The sequence below is a fragment of the Ochotona princeps genome, chromosome X (assembly GCF_030435755.1).
Source record: "Ochotona princeps isolate mOchPri1 chromosome X, mOchPri1.hap1, whole genome shotgun sequence".
NCBI classification, from domain to species: Eukaryota; Metazoa; Chordata; class Mammalia; order Lagomorpha; family Ochotonidae; genus Ochotona; species Ochotona princeps.
In genome coordinates this window covers 34,317,740-34,332,994 of record NC_080865.1, presented here as the reverse complement: position 1 = coordinate 34,332,994, position 15,255 = coordinate 34,317,740, and the positions used below count along the sequence as shown (strand labels likewise).

General features: G+C 41.3%; 2 pseudogenes; both read right to left on the bottom strand.

The window, feature by feature from the left end:
• Positions 1–8,584: 8,584 nt before the first annotated feature.
• LOC101523799 (AP-3 complex subunit sigma-1-like) lies at positions 8,585–9,964 on the bottom strand (annotated as a pseudogene).
• A 4,060-nt stretch (positions 9,965–14,024) lies between these two features.
• LOC118760574 (sperm-associated antigen 7-like) lies at positions 14,025–14,755 on the bottom strand (annotated as a pseudogene).
• Positions 14,756–15,255: the final 500 nt, after the last annotated feature.

Genomic DNA, 15,255 nt, shown 5'->3' with positions numbered 1-15,255 from the left:
TTGGCCCTTCCAGCACATGAAAATAGAAAAAGATGACAGCCTACGAACCAGAAAGTAGGCTGTTGCCAGACACTGAATATGCCAATACATTGATCCTGGACTTCCCAATTCCTAAAATCATAAGTGGATTGTTGTGGCTTATGAGCAACGCAGGCTATCACCTTTCTTCTTATAACTAACCAGATGAAAACATAGCTGCAGGGCATATGCCAACGTAAAGACAGCTCTGTGGCATCACGACCCTCACTTCATATGTGAGAAACACTCAACTCAGAGAGTTTCAATAACCACCCAGTCTCTTGCAGCCAATCAGGCTTGAAAACTCCACTCGATAGATGAGGTCATGACAGTACTAGGTGACAGTATGATGGTCAGTACATACATGCACATGTGAGCAGGTTTCCCATTGTATGAAGAAGCAAAAGGAATCCCGTTTTAAACAATCTGGGATAACAGTAAGGTTCTACATTACGACAGGTGTTTGTACCACAGAAATGGAAGTGTTTGTTAAAGTTTAGTGGACATACAAGATGTTTGCATTGCACTCTATGTCATTTTCTTCCAAATTTTATGTCTTAAGAAAACTGTTAACACAGATGAAACTGTTACTATTATGCATAGAAAATAAGATGTATAAATACATGTATAAAAAAGCTAATTAGATGGAGAAACATATACAGATATTTACATTTCATTATGCCTGCAATTTTTCCTAGTTAAATGTTGAAGTAGTAAAATCCCATCTTCCATGTTTTTATTGCATGTCAGGGTACCACCACCCCACAGTCCTAAGCCATCATTATATTTCAGCTGTGATTCTACCTACAGATGGAATAGTGAGCTTGGAGCAATATACATAATGTAGATCTGAAGTCAAATTTAACTCCACCCCTTAGAAGTTCTGTGACCTTCAGAAAGTCATCTAAACTCTTCTCACTTAGAATGACAGCTCCACACATTTTTCTAAGGATTAATTACAGATGACGTATATAGATGGGCTGGATACATAATAACTCCTCAATAAAAGCTGGCTGACAACAGTATCTCTTTATTGGTCTTATTCTGATAGGTAATAACAGGTGCAGAAAGGAGTAATACTCTTCAGTGAGACATTCCTAGAAAACCATTCCCATTTATGTAACAACACAAATTGACCTCTAGTCATGATCATCATAGGAAAATTAAAAGCAGGCTTCTGTTCACAGGAAGTTACTCTTTGAATCAAATAGAAATTCTACTCTGGCTTGTGCTCTGGTTAATTCACTCTCTCAACTTTCAGAATGCTCATCATGTCACCATTTGAAGTTTAGAACAAACACGTGAAATCCCACAGTCAGTCCCTGAATAGCTGCGAAGTTATGATGCTCTTCACTTTGGGTCATCCAACTGGGTTGAGTCATCCAGCTCAACTCTTGACAATTAGCTTGCTATATCTGTTGGCTACTCCTCTTGCCAGAACCAGAAAATATCCCTTTGAGCTAATGAGGCAAAGTCAAAAAGACCAGAATCAGCCTTCCATAGATTTCAAATTGCTTTCACAGGTGTAAAGAATTAGACAGTACCCAAGTGATACAGAATTTTTAGAAAAGACATTGCGCCTAAGATAGCCAAGTAAATATCCATTATTACCTTCCTCTGCCAGGTTCTGCTTCATCTCTTCCATCGGAGACTGTGAATAATTGTTAAGATTCCCTAACGGGGCTTATGTATCATTTGCTCTTTTCCACATATGGAAAAAAATGTAAGCAGCTTTTGTAAAACCAGTCTGTGTGGCTGGAAAGAAAAGGTAATTTTGGAATGACATGTTTTAGGCTTCAAGAATTTACTACCAGTAAAATATCCCTTATCTGATATGCTTGGGATTTCAGAAGCATTTCTGAGTTGGGAGTTTTGAGACTTTGGATGCTCATGTTAGGAATGTGAACCTGTAAATGTTTAAGAACACGTACACTAAAAATATAATTGTTTAATGATTTATTTATTTTTATTGGAAAGGCAAATTTACAGAGACAACGAGACAGAATGAAAGATCTTCCATCAGCTGCTCCATTTCCCAAGTGGCTGCGGGGTTGGAGCTGAGCTGATCTGAAGCCAGGAGCTTCTTCTGGGTCTCCCACATGGGTACAGAGTCCCAAGGCATTGCGCTGTCCTCCACTGCTTTCCCAGGCCACAAGCAGGGAGCTGGATGGGAAGTGGAGCAGCCTGTACACCAACTGGTGCCTGTATTGGACGGCAGAGCATGCAGGGGGAGAATTAGCCAATTGAGCCATCATGCTGGTCCCTATATACCTATAAGGTAACTCCTGTGTTACCTGTAAAGGATCCTAGAGCTCTTTGTCCTAGAATACTACAATCCTTTCTTCAAGAACTGTTAAAGAAGATGTACAAGTTACCTGGCTTGCTATTGGTAATAACACGACAGACTGGCGAGAAGGCAGAGGGGAGAGGGGAGGGAGGGCACACATGGGGCAGTGACTTCACACCCCAGGTGCTTCACTGAAGTGGCTCCATTTGCCTTGCCTGACAACTCAGTGAGGCAGTTTCTGTCTTCGCCCTCTTTTACAGATGAGGCAGCTGAAACTCAGCAAATCCAGCTGCTTGGCCAGGGTCACCCAGAGATTCAGTGAAGTAAAGAGACTGAAATGCCGCGCTGAACCTGAAGCCATGTTTGCCATTATGTTCTAAGACCTTCCAGGCTTTCCCATCAAATTCTCATCTCTGCTCCCTCCTACATATGTGACTAGATGTACTTGGAACTGTAAAATGGAAAAAATAGTTCAGGGTCATTTGTTGCTAGCTGCAGCAGATGATAGAAAATTATCCCAGGCTGAGTTTTAACAAAGGCTTTGTGATGAACTTCTCTGAAGAGCTGACAGAACTGGCTCCCAGGCTATGTGGGCTCAACCTTCCAGAATTTCCAAACTTACACTACATGCGGCATAAAACAAAGTGCAGAACTGCCTCTCGGCTCTACAAGACCAGCCTTGTCCTTAGTTCTAGCCTGGCCCAAATCTTTTACTACCGTTGGCTCCATTCACAGCCCCAGTCTTGACTCTGGCTCATTTTCAACTTTGAATGGATTGGGTCTTGTTTCTTTCCTTAACCAAAGCCAAGATTATGAAACTTTGAGCAACTAGAAGTGGCAAATGCTTGAAGGAAACAAAATTCCTCCTCCATAATTGTCCATATATCTGACTTTCCACTTACGCTCTCCCTTCAAGTCTCCCCTTACTGTGTTTCTTGATGAGAAAGTGCCTCCAATGTATAGCTTTGAAAATATAGTCTATTTTAATTGAATTGATGAAATAGTCATCAACGTTCCTCGTTCACAGGAATCACCATTTTCATCATGCTGTCGCATCAGCAAGGCCATATCAGAGTTTTCTACTGGTAGAGACCTGCGGATTCCCACCCCCCTCCCCGTGACTGTTTTCCGTGTCCATGTTCATTCTCAGTTAGCCACAGTTCAGAACATCCACACAGGGACCATTTGTATTTTTTTGTCCGTTTATATTCTAAGAAATTGTTCTTAATTATCTTTTTTCAAAGATGTGATTTTTTTTTTTGAAAGGGAGTGAGGGAGGAAGAGAGGAAACACTTCTGTCAGCTAGTTCACTCCCCAAATGCCTGCTATGGCATGGCCAGGGCCAGGCTGAAGCCAGGATCAAGGAATTCCATCCAGGTCTCCCATGTGGAAGGCTGCGATTCATATACTTGAGTCATCCTCTACTGCCTCCAAGAATACATTAACAGGAAGCTGAATCAGAAGTAGAGGCACGACTTTATACCCCAGATACTGAGAAGCAGGTGTCCCAAATAGCGGCTTATCACACTGCGCCACAACCCTGTAGGTTTTGAGGAAGCTTTCCAAGTGTAATGAAGGCATGGCTACATTGCTTTTTTTTTTTTTTAACCACTCACGTAGATAATAATATCCACCATCCAGCGCAGCTACTGAAGTGCTATTGCATTTTACAGTATGATGGGAGACAGCATGATCTACAGGGAACCAGAAATTTTCTAACACTTCCTAGAGGCTCCTGCTCAGGAGTGGAGCCCAAATTACAACATTTTAGTGATGACTCTGGAACTCTGATTTACTTAAGAACCGCCAAGTGACATCCACATTGAAAATGTGGATTCCCTTAGCTAGAAAGGCGGGTAGAAGGATGTGAGATGAATTGAGGCATGGGATGAAACCAGAGATTTTGGAAGCTCTGCTCACCACTGCACCACCAACGCTAGGCCAAAGATTTGGGAAGAAGGCCTGAAAGTAACAGAGGATCATAAAATGGGGGTGGGGACTTCGGGAAGTTTCTTGGGAAATTTGAATAGTAGCAAATACCAGAGGCGATTCTGATGGAAGGGGTCCGCCAAACCAGGTATGCCATCCGCAGTGTTGACATAGAGCTTTGTTTGCAAACAACTGGTTGAGACACGACAATCCTCATACAAAAATGATTTTGATGAATAACACCAGTGAAAGTTTCCATTCGTCATGTTGGCAACAGTTATACTTTCTATCTTCCATGCTAGCTCATTTGACATCTGACTTGAAGCTAATCATTAAACAAATGTGATTAGACAGCTGTGGCATTCACATAACATTTTATAATGTGGTCACTTTTGCTCACATTACAGTAGACTTTTGAACAGAATTGCTACAGCGAAAACCCAAGAAAAATAAAGTACCTGGGATTTTTTTTTTCCAACAGGTTTCTGGCCCTGGGGGTGAGAAGAGAGAAGTCCTGAAGAAGACTTCTGGCAACCAAACCTAGAGAAGTTCTTTTCTCTTAAAGTGACACCACACCAAGACTAAAGCACACAATTCTTCATAATTTTTAATTCTTTTGCCTTTCAGCAGCAAGAGTTAGCCAAATATTCAGAATAGTATGTCCCTGATTGCAAATGGAAGGGCATTTATGATTTAAGTCAAATAACAAAATATAAAGGAAAGCGATTTTAGAGCGTAAAGGTGTATTTTTTTAAAGAATTATTCTTTCCCTTGAAAGAGTTATAGAGAGGGAAAGAGACAGACAGACAGAGAGACAGATTATCAATCCACCAATTCACTCCTCAAATGGCTGCAAAGGCCAGAGCTGAGCAGATCTGAAGCCAGGAGGCAGGAGCTTGTCTGGAGTGTCTCACCTGGGTGCTAGAACCTGGAGCTAGTGTAGATCACAGGCAGAAGCGGTAATGACTCAGGTAACTGAGCTCCTGCAAACCACACAGGAGTTCCTACGTCCCATCTTTGCACAGAGGGGATAAGAGCACTGTATATTTCTGGCTCTCTGACTCTCGAATAAATAAGTAAAAATGAAAAAGAAATGAATCGGAGCTCGGTGCGGCAGCCTAGCAGCTCAAGTCCTCGCCTCATACACGCCGGCATTCCATATGGGCACCGGTTCTATTCCTAGCAGCCCTGCTTCCCATCCAGCTCCCTGCTTGTGGCCTGGGAAAGCAGTCGTGGACGCCCCCAAGGACTTGGGACTCTGCACCTGTGTGGGAGACCCGGAAGAAGTTCCTGGCTCCTGGTTTTGGATCGGCTCCAGCTGTCATGGCCACTTGGGGAGTGAATCAGCTGATAGAAGATCTTTCTGTCTGTCTCTCCTCCTCTCTGTATATGTGACTTTGTTATAAAAATAAAATAAATCTTTTTTTTTTAAAAAAAGAAGAAATGAATCTTAGCAAACAAAGAGCCAAAGAGTGAAACACAAATCCAAAATTTGTCGAATAAACAAAGTTTACAAGTTTCTAACAAAATGGAAAAAAAAAAAGGACAGGAAGAAATAATCATATGGATGAGAAAGGAAATTAACAACCCTTTAGCATGAAAATTCCTGTGAAATTCAACATCTTTCAGCAATGTCCTAAAGGCAGTCAAGAAAAAAATAATAAAAATAGAAAGCATGATCTGTTCTATAACTATCTAGAAGAAAAAAGGAAACACAAGTTGAAAATCCTCACACAAAGAAAGCACAAAAATGATTCATCTCTTTATGGCAAAGACCTTCCAAACTTTAGAGGAAAATATCATTTCATTTTTACACACAATCTCCTGGTTCTTCATTTTATGAAACTGAAATGATTTTATTTATCACAATTTAAATGAGCTAGTGACTAGGGTGAGCACTGTAATGCCCCTTGGGACAGCCACATCCCATGTCACTGTGCCAATTGGAGGCCAAGCTACTCCTTTTCCAACCCAGTTTCCCAGAAAATAAGGGAAAAAAAACCTATCATTTCATTGCAGATGATTTGGTTGTACCGAAACCCCCAAAGACTCTGCAGGCTAGTTAAAAGAAATACAAGGTGAATTTTGTAAGAAGTTTGATTTTAAGCTCAAATCAAATGGCATTTTTTCACAACCTAACAAGCAATAACTAAAACCTATTTTTTTAAAGGAAAGATGTGTTTATTTCCTTTGAGAGTCAGTGCAGCAGAGAAAAATCTTCCATTCACTGATTCATTTCTCAAATGCCCACAACAACCCAGGCTAGGCAAGGTAAAAACCGGGAGCTGTGAGTAGTAGGGACCTATGTATGTTAGGCATTATACGCTACCTTGCAGGTGCACTATCAGAAGGCTGAATCACAAGCACAGAGTAGCTGGACTTCAAAGCAGTTACTCTGATGCAGGAAGTGAGCCTCCACAGCAGAGGCTTAACTCACTGTATCATAATATCCATTCAGAAATCATTCATAGAGTTGTCAAAGGTTCAATTTGCATTAGGAAAAAGAGAGACAGATTAAAATGCAAAATCTGAATCTTTCTGACAAACACGTAAAAGCTACCAAAATATGTGGAAAAACATCATATTCAGGACCCAGTGCAATGGTTCAATTGGCTAATCCTTCCCTTGCAAGCACCAGAGTCCCATGTGGGCAAAAGTTCATGTCCCAGCTGCTCCACTTCCCGTCCAGCTCCCTGCTTGTGCCCTGGGAAAGTGGTCGAGGACAGCCCAATGCCTTGGGACTCTGCACCCATGTGGGAGATCCAGAAGAAGCTCCTGGCTCCTGGCTTCAGATAGGCTGAGCTCCAATCCCGCAGCCACTTGGGAAGTGAAGCAGCTGATGGAAGATCTTTCCCTCTGTCTGTCTCTGTAAATTTGCCTTTCCAATAAAAATGAATGAATTTTCCAAAAAGAGAAATACAGCATATTTCATTATAGGAAGGCAATGTCACAAAAATCTCAATTCTCTCCTTCGTTCATATGCATCAGTGTATAGCCACTCTAGTTATATACTTCTATGTCACAAGCAATTAAAAATATGCTGGGCATGGGGCCAGCTTCTTGACATTCCAGGTTAAACCTCAGCCTGCAGTGCCAAAATCATTTATTAGTGGTGGGTTGAGTCCCAGCAGTTCCATTTGGACCGAGCTTCATACTAATGTTCCAGGAAAAGCAATGGAAGATGGCCCAGGTGCTTTTGCCACCACTATTGATGTGGGAAACCAGATAGAAGCTCCTGGAGCCAGGCTTCAGCCTAGCACAACCGTGGCCATTGGGTATATCTGAGTGAACCAGTGGATGAAAGGTTTCTGTCTTGTCTTCTGGAAGACTGATTTTCAAATAGCAAATAAATCTTTTAAAAATTATGGAAGTAATTTATACCAAGGGAAATTAGCTGAGATATAAGGGGAAATAATGAGATTTGAGATTTAGCAAAAACAATAATAACCTCAAAAGAATTCTTGTGGAACTTGGCAAGTTGAGCCTTCCATTATATGAAAGAAAACAGGCACACAGAGCCAAGAATAACTAAGACGTTTCTGATATAAAGACTTCTAAAAACACAGCAATCAGAACAGCACAATGAGCAAGGACAAAGACGAACAAGCTGATCAATGGAGTAAATTGTAGGGCTCAGAAACAGATCCACTTATATAGTAAACAGATAATTGACACATATTGTGCACGTCATGGAGGGAGTGTACAAAACAGGGCTGGGAAAAACAACCGCCGATACAGTAAGAATACAAATACAGAAACAAGATCTTTCTGTCTGTCTCTCCTTTCCTGTAATTCTGTCTTATCTAATATTAAGGAAGGAAGGAAGGAAGGAAGGAAGGAAGGAAGGAAGGAAGGAAGGAAGGAAGGAAGGAAGGAAAGGAAAGGAAGGAAGAGAAAAGAAGAAGAAAAAGAAGGGGCATGGCGCAATGGCTCAGTGGCTATCTCCTCACCTTGCATGTCCCAGCTGCTCCACTTCCCATCCAGCTCCCTGCTTGTGGCCTAGGAAAGCAGTTGAGGACTGCCCAAAGCCTTGGGACCCTGCACCCGCGTGGGAGACCCAGAAGAAGCTCCTGCCTCTTGGCTTTGGATCAGCTCAGCTCAGCTCTGGTCAGTGCAGCCATTTGGGGAGGGAAGCAGCAGATGGAAACTCCTCCTCTGTGTCTCTACTTCTCTTTGTATATTTGCCTTTCCAATAAAAAGAAATAAATCTTAAAAAAAAAAAAACCAGAAAATCACACTGCATTTACTCAATTTCTTTAAAATCACTGAGCAAGAAAAGGAACAAAGAACTTCCAGCCTGCTTTTGCACCAATTCTAAACAGTGCTTTGATTTAAATCCAAGAGTGATACTCAAAATTCTCTTCCTATATTTCTAGTTAACAACTGCTTGGCAAATTTAGATGGTTTTTCCCTCTGGATTTTACCTGGGAGTGGCATTTTCCTTTTTAAAATGGATGAGGGGAGGTTTGGCATTTTTATATCGAGGTAACTAATATTAATATTTCTTTTATATATATATTTATTAATTATTTTGCATTATGTGACAGTTTCATAGGCTCTGGGAATCCCCCCACCCCTCCCCCTCCCCTCCCCCCTGGTGGATTCCTCCACCTTGATGCAATATTACAGTTCAAATTCAATCAAGATTCTTTCCTTGCAAACATATACCAAGCACAGAGTCCAGCTACTTATTGTCCAGATGGGTTGAACAGTTTCTTGGGGAGACCATTTCTGGTCCGAAGTTAGAGCTGGTAGAATATCATCCCAGTCAATTAAGAGTCCCAATATAACATCAACAGCAATTTGCAATATTATGGAATTGACATGGTTTTGAGTAACCAGTATGTTAAAAAAAAAAAAAAAAAAAAAAAAACAAGTTTTAACCACAACCTATGATTAGCTCATTGACATCTGAATTTTAGTTTATATACAGGACCGGACCGGCTGCTATACACCTTAAAATGGCTATAGGGTAGCATTCAGCTGTCTCGTGTCTATTTCATTTTAGTATTTAGCCATTTGTTGTGTTGAAGTATAATTTTGTTGATCTTGGCAGATTTTGGGATAATCTAGACTGGCTTGTAACTCTAACAAGACATTTGTCGACATTTAAGGTGCAGAACATTTTTTTTTTGGGGGGGGGTGTGCAGGAAAATTCTCAACACCATGGTGAGGAGTGACTAATCTTTGTGTCCCACCCAGAATATTAATATTTCTTGAGATCTCAGGAAGATTCATATGCTTGACGACCGATATGGCTCTGGCTGAGAATCCTACTAAGCTAGCCTTAGGTTCCTAGTTTGTTTGATGCATTAATTTATATAACAGTGGTATTGGTCTCTAACACCATTCCACCCAGCACCATTTCCCATTTCTCCAAGGATATTGTGAAATTTGTCTATGGGGGAAATGATGTCCAGTTCACATTTTCAAAGCATTTGTCACATGCTTCCATGAACACTTGAAATACATCTAAAATGCCAAATTCGCTTTCAGAAGAACTTATAGAGAAGACAAAAGGCAGCATTGACTAATGTATAGATCAGTTTATTGTCAGATCCTCCAATTAATAATATTTCTTCATGGAAATTATAAACATTCTCATCTCTCCTTAAATGCCAAACGGAAGGTCTCCCTGAGGATTTGCTCCTGTTGCATATCATCACTGTGGGACTGATGGAACTTGAGGAACCATAGCTTTTTGTGGTTGTTGAAGATCACCTTGGTCATGACTCAGCTGGGCAATTGACATATAAAGGAATGCTAATTAAATTCACAGGAGACCTCTCACTGGAAATTCTACAGGCCAGAAGAGAATGAAGCGACATATCCCAGATTCTAAAAGCAAAAAGTTGTCAGTCCAGGATAACGTACCCAGCAAAGCTTTCTTTTGTTTTTGAAAATGAAATAAAATTCTTCCACAATAAAGAAAGTTAAAAGAATATGCCTCTTCCAAACCTGCCCTACAAACAATTCTTAAAGATGTTCTCTTGACAGAGAAAAGGAATAGCACCCACCAAAACCCAAGGCAAATAGGAACATCCCAGTAAAATAACAACAGAACACTAAATCAATGAACAACCCATTGCTAAATGACAGGAACAAATTACCACCTATTCATATTAACCCTGAATATAAATGGTTTAAGCTCATCAATCAAACGTCATAGATTAGTAGGCTGGATTAAAAACACGAAACCTGGGCCCAGCGCGATAGTCTAGCGGCTAAAGCCTTGAACCTGCCGGGATCTCATATGGGTGCCGGTTCTAATCCTGGCGGCCCTGCTTCCCATCCAGCTCCCTGCTTGTGGCCTGGGAAAGCAGTCCAGGATGGCCCAACGCCTTGGGACCCTGCACCCACCTGGAGGAGGCTCCTGGCTCCTGGCTTCGGATTGACTCAGCTCCAGCCATTGGGGCAGCTTGGGGAGTGAACCATTGGACTGGAGATCTTCCTCTTTGTCTCTCCTATCTGTGTATCTGCCTTTTCAATAAAAATAAATTTTAAAAAACACAAAACCCATCTATGTGTTGCCTACAGGAGATAATATCCCACCAACAAGGATCACCATGAAACTATATCATGGGTTTTGATGTTTTTGTTTTTAGTTTCATTTCTTCAAAACAATTTTTTCTCATTAAATTATTTAACAACTCATAGGTCATAAAGTAGCATCATTTTCTTCAAGTAGGTTTTTGATCTCCTTTTTCATTTCTTCAGCGACACATTAGTCATTCAGTAGCACGTTATTTAACTTCATGGCATTGTAAGTTTCTATTTTTTTCTTCCTGCTGTTGATTTTGTTTTGCGGCTTTTCATTTAAGGGAATGTATAGTAACTGTGTAATGGAGACTATCATATCCAGTGACATGTTGTTTAACTTCATGGCATTGCAAATTTCTGTTTTTCTTCCTGTTTTTGGTTTTGTTTTGTGGCTTTCATTTGGGAGAATTTATATTGACTGTGTAGTGGAGACTGAAATGTCCAGATGTGAGGATATGGTGCATTTTGCATCTCTACTTCCGGATTGAGGATGGGCTCCAGTGAAACTGTTAGATGTATCTTGACGATAGGATGCTGGACTCTCTGCCATTGTCGATGCGCACAGTGATGGACTTCTGTTCACGAGGAACTATGCTGTTTTAATGATATGGGAGAACTAAGTGGCAGAGGGGCGGGATTAGGGGAGGAGGTAGAGGAAATCCCACGGTCTGTGGAACTGTATCATAAAAAGATAATATGATAATAATAATAATAATGTGGGCAAAAAAGAAAAAAAAGAAGTATATGCAGAAACAATACCCAGAGATAGAGCCACACAATAAGTTTGTCAAATACTGTACTTATCAAAATGCAGACTGTAAATCAACTATGCTGTCCGTGTTCAAAGAGATAAACACCAGGCTTGATTTTTTTTTTTATTAGAGAACTGTGAAGTTTGCATAGAAACTAAAAGAAATGGTGGATGGATTCTTCCGTAGCCTATGAGTGGGAAAATTTTTTTTCAACTGTATCCTCTTAAATCCAGTAGCATTTAGGGGGAAACTGACCACTTTTAACCAACCAAAGCAAGGAATTATGTTTGACAAAAAAAAGAGAAACAACAAATGAAATGGAAAACAAAAAGACAAACTGGGAAAAAAAAAATTAACTCTCAGGAGGAAGCGCAGTAGTAGCAGTAACTTCCTTTGGAATACATCTAAACAAAAATTCCAAGGTGAATTCCTGAATGGGGAAAGAGATGAATACCTTGGGTGGACACATGACAAACTATAGTAACATGTTAATAGTAGGACCTCAGTGTTAGGTGGGTAAATTAGATTTACTGTAAACATTTAACTTCACTATATGCTTGAAAAATTTTTCAAATATTGGGGGAAGGGAGAACTTCTAAAACACCAAAGGAAAAGTCAATATTAAAGAAAACGCACAAGCAAAATGAGGAGAGTTCCAATGAAAGGAAATAGAAGTTAGTCTTATGTATGAAAAGATACTCTGTCTCACTCAAAATACAAGGATAAAAGCAATACAAATGAAAGACACTTTGAAATACAACTTCATATCAAGCTAGGAAAATTCCAAACATTAGGCAACAGACTGTTGATGAAGTAGTAAGAAAAACAGGCGTTCTCAAACATTGCTGATCAGGATATAAAATGATGCAACTGTCGTGGAGAAACATTTTGCAAGACGTAACAAAACTACGTCTATATAAGAGTACTTCAAAACCTTTGTGGATGACAGTAGGTGTTGTGGAACAGTGGGTTAAGCTGCTGCTTGGTGTGCAGGTCACCTGGGCTCCTAGAAATAAGGAAGTCTCCAGTCAAAATCCCCAACAATAAGGAAACCACTAATGATAGAAAAGCCCCTAGCCAGTAGCAATCTGCCTCAGATAGATAGTTCCTGGGACTGGTAGCTTGGCGTACTGGGTTAAACTTCTGCCTGCAGCACCACTATGCCGTATGGACGCTGGTTAATGTCTCAACTGCACCACTTCTGACTCAGCTCCTTGCTTATGGCCTTGGAAAGTAGTGAAATGTGGCTCAAGTCTTTGGGCCCCTGCACCCACATGGGAGACCCAGAAAAAACCCCAGGCTCCTGACTTCACATCAACCCAACTCTTGATGTTATGGTTATTTGGGAAGTAAACCAGTGGATGGAAGATCTCCCTCTCTGTCTCTCTGTCTCTCTGTGTCACTCTGCCTTTCAAATAAAAAATGTAGTAATTCTTTTGAAAACATGCATTTCCGGATTATAATCCATATTGCAGCAGGTTTCTATGTGTCCTGCTCACTCACTGCTACCTAACCATGTGTAGCATCAGCTGCCAGCCTCTAGGCGCCCTCCATGCCAGGCTGCTTCCTTGCAGCACACAGCAGCAGGCGGCGACCCACCAGCTGTTCTTGACTACCCTAACCCTTACAGTGCATTTAATTTAATAAATAAGTCTCTCTCTCTCTCTCTCTCTCTCTCTCTCTCTCTCTCTCTCTCTCTCTCTCTTTCACTGCTGGTGAATTTTTTCAGCACCTGCAACACTTGGCACACCTGTATCCGGTATGAGACTTGGTTATTCAACCTGCCACTCAACTTTCTCCTGAATGTACCTGATGTCTCAACTAGATGATATTTCAAGTAGCTTAGGCCCCTGCAATCCACCTGCATGGAGATCTCAGTTCACGGCTTTGGCCTGAGCGCATCTTGGCTGCTGTGAACATTTGGAAAGAATCACTGAATGAAAGCATGCTCTTCTCATCAAGGACCCAGCACGACGGCTTATTTTTAAGACTATGTCACAAAGATACACAAAGGAAGTATGAAATGATATGCATAAGACATAAAGACTGGAAAAAGACAAATATAAAAAACAATACAGGTTTGATTGAGCTTAACGATGACTTTTTCGAAGAATACACCCATTGAAAGTGCTGAGAAAAAGGAATAAGGAATAACTTCATATAGCACTGTAAAGTGATCTCTAGAATCTATGTTTCTTTGAGGATACAGGATCATACAGTGTTTACTAAATATAAGCAGTTGCAGCCCTGTGGAGCAGAAAATTCTAGGGAGAACAGAGATTGAACATCCACCTGTGCCTTCATGTTCTCTTTCACACGAACACACATACCACAGACAGATGCAAGGTCCAACACCGACAAATTAGACACCTGCTTCCCCCAGCCCCAGTGGCAGCTGTAAGGAGGTGGGTTCACAGGTGGGCCTCTAGGATGAGTTCTATTACCAATCTGTCCTTCTCTGTCTCTCTGCAAGGGGAGTAGAGTGGGGTGCTTACAAGTTAGGTGGCAACTGTTCCCTGTTCTACCGCAGATGTTTTTTTGCTTCAGATGTCATCCACGGCCTCTTCAATGGAGCATGTGCCCCTCTTATTGGATGTGGGCTGCAGCCTTAGCTGCCCCCTGCCAATGATGTGGCTGTATTTGTCCTTGTAGCCACTGGCAGTTCTCACCACCGCAATTCCCCTCCAACCTGTCTTTTCCTCCTTGCTGAGCCAGCTCCTTCAGTTTCTGTTTTTCCTCGGCTTTCTGGGGATCCCATTCTTCGTGGCAATAGGAGTTTCTGACTTCATTTTGGGAGTGTAACTCCTTTTTGAAGATCATGACACAGTGATAGTCATCATCTTCCCAGAAGAAGGATGTCAGGCCAGCCACTCCTACCACATCATGTAACACACTCCTCTCTATCTTGTTTGTTGGCTGACACATTTCCTCGATCTGCCCACTGTCTAAGATGAAATGTGATGCCTCTTACTCTATCCTTATGTAACTCCAGTCTCTGTTATTTCTCTTGTTCTAATAGTTTCTTCAGGTGAGTGGGTAGGCCACATGCTCTGGGGCTGAGAAATGACAGAAGGAGGCCAGCACAGGAAGCATGGGTAGGAAATGTGTCAGGATTCAAAGGTGTCTGATGTCCTCTGGGAGAAGAGCTTTGCATCACATCTCCTGGTCTCCAAAGCGGAGTGACTTCTCCACGGACCTCAGGACAGAACTTACTTAGTAGATTAACCATCTTGGGAGGATATGTTTTTAAGTAGAGAAAGAAAGATATGAAAAAGTGTACAAAGTATGCTATAATGTGTCTATGATGGGAAGGCGTTATAGGTAGGGAAACAGTTAGGAATGACAAACAGCTGGGAGGTGGTGTTCTGGGCATGTTAAGATGCTGCTTGCAGTATCAGAATCCTATATTAGAGCTCTGGTTGGAAACGTAGCTGCTCTGATTTTCAATCAGTTCCTTGCTAAAATGCCTGGGGAAGCAGCAAGAGAAAGCACAATACTTGGGTCCCTGCCATGCACATGAAGACTTGGATAGAGTTCCTGGATCCTGACTTTGGCTGGGTCCAACCCACCTATTGTGGCCATTCGGAGAGTTACCAGTGGATACATCTGTTTTTCTGTCCCAGCCTCTCTCTTTGTCAGTCTGCCTTTCAAATAAAATAAGGCATTTTAGAGAGAAAGAAAGAAAAAGGATTGGAGTAAATATGTTACTACACCTTCCCCTGAATGGTT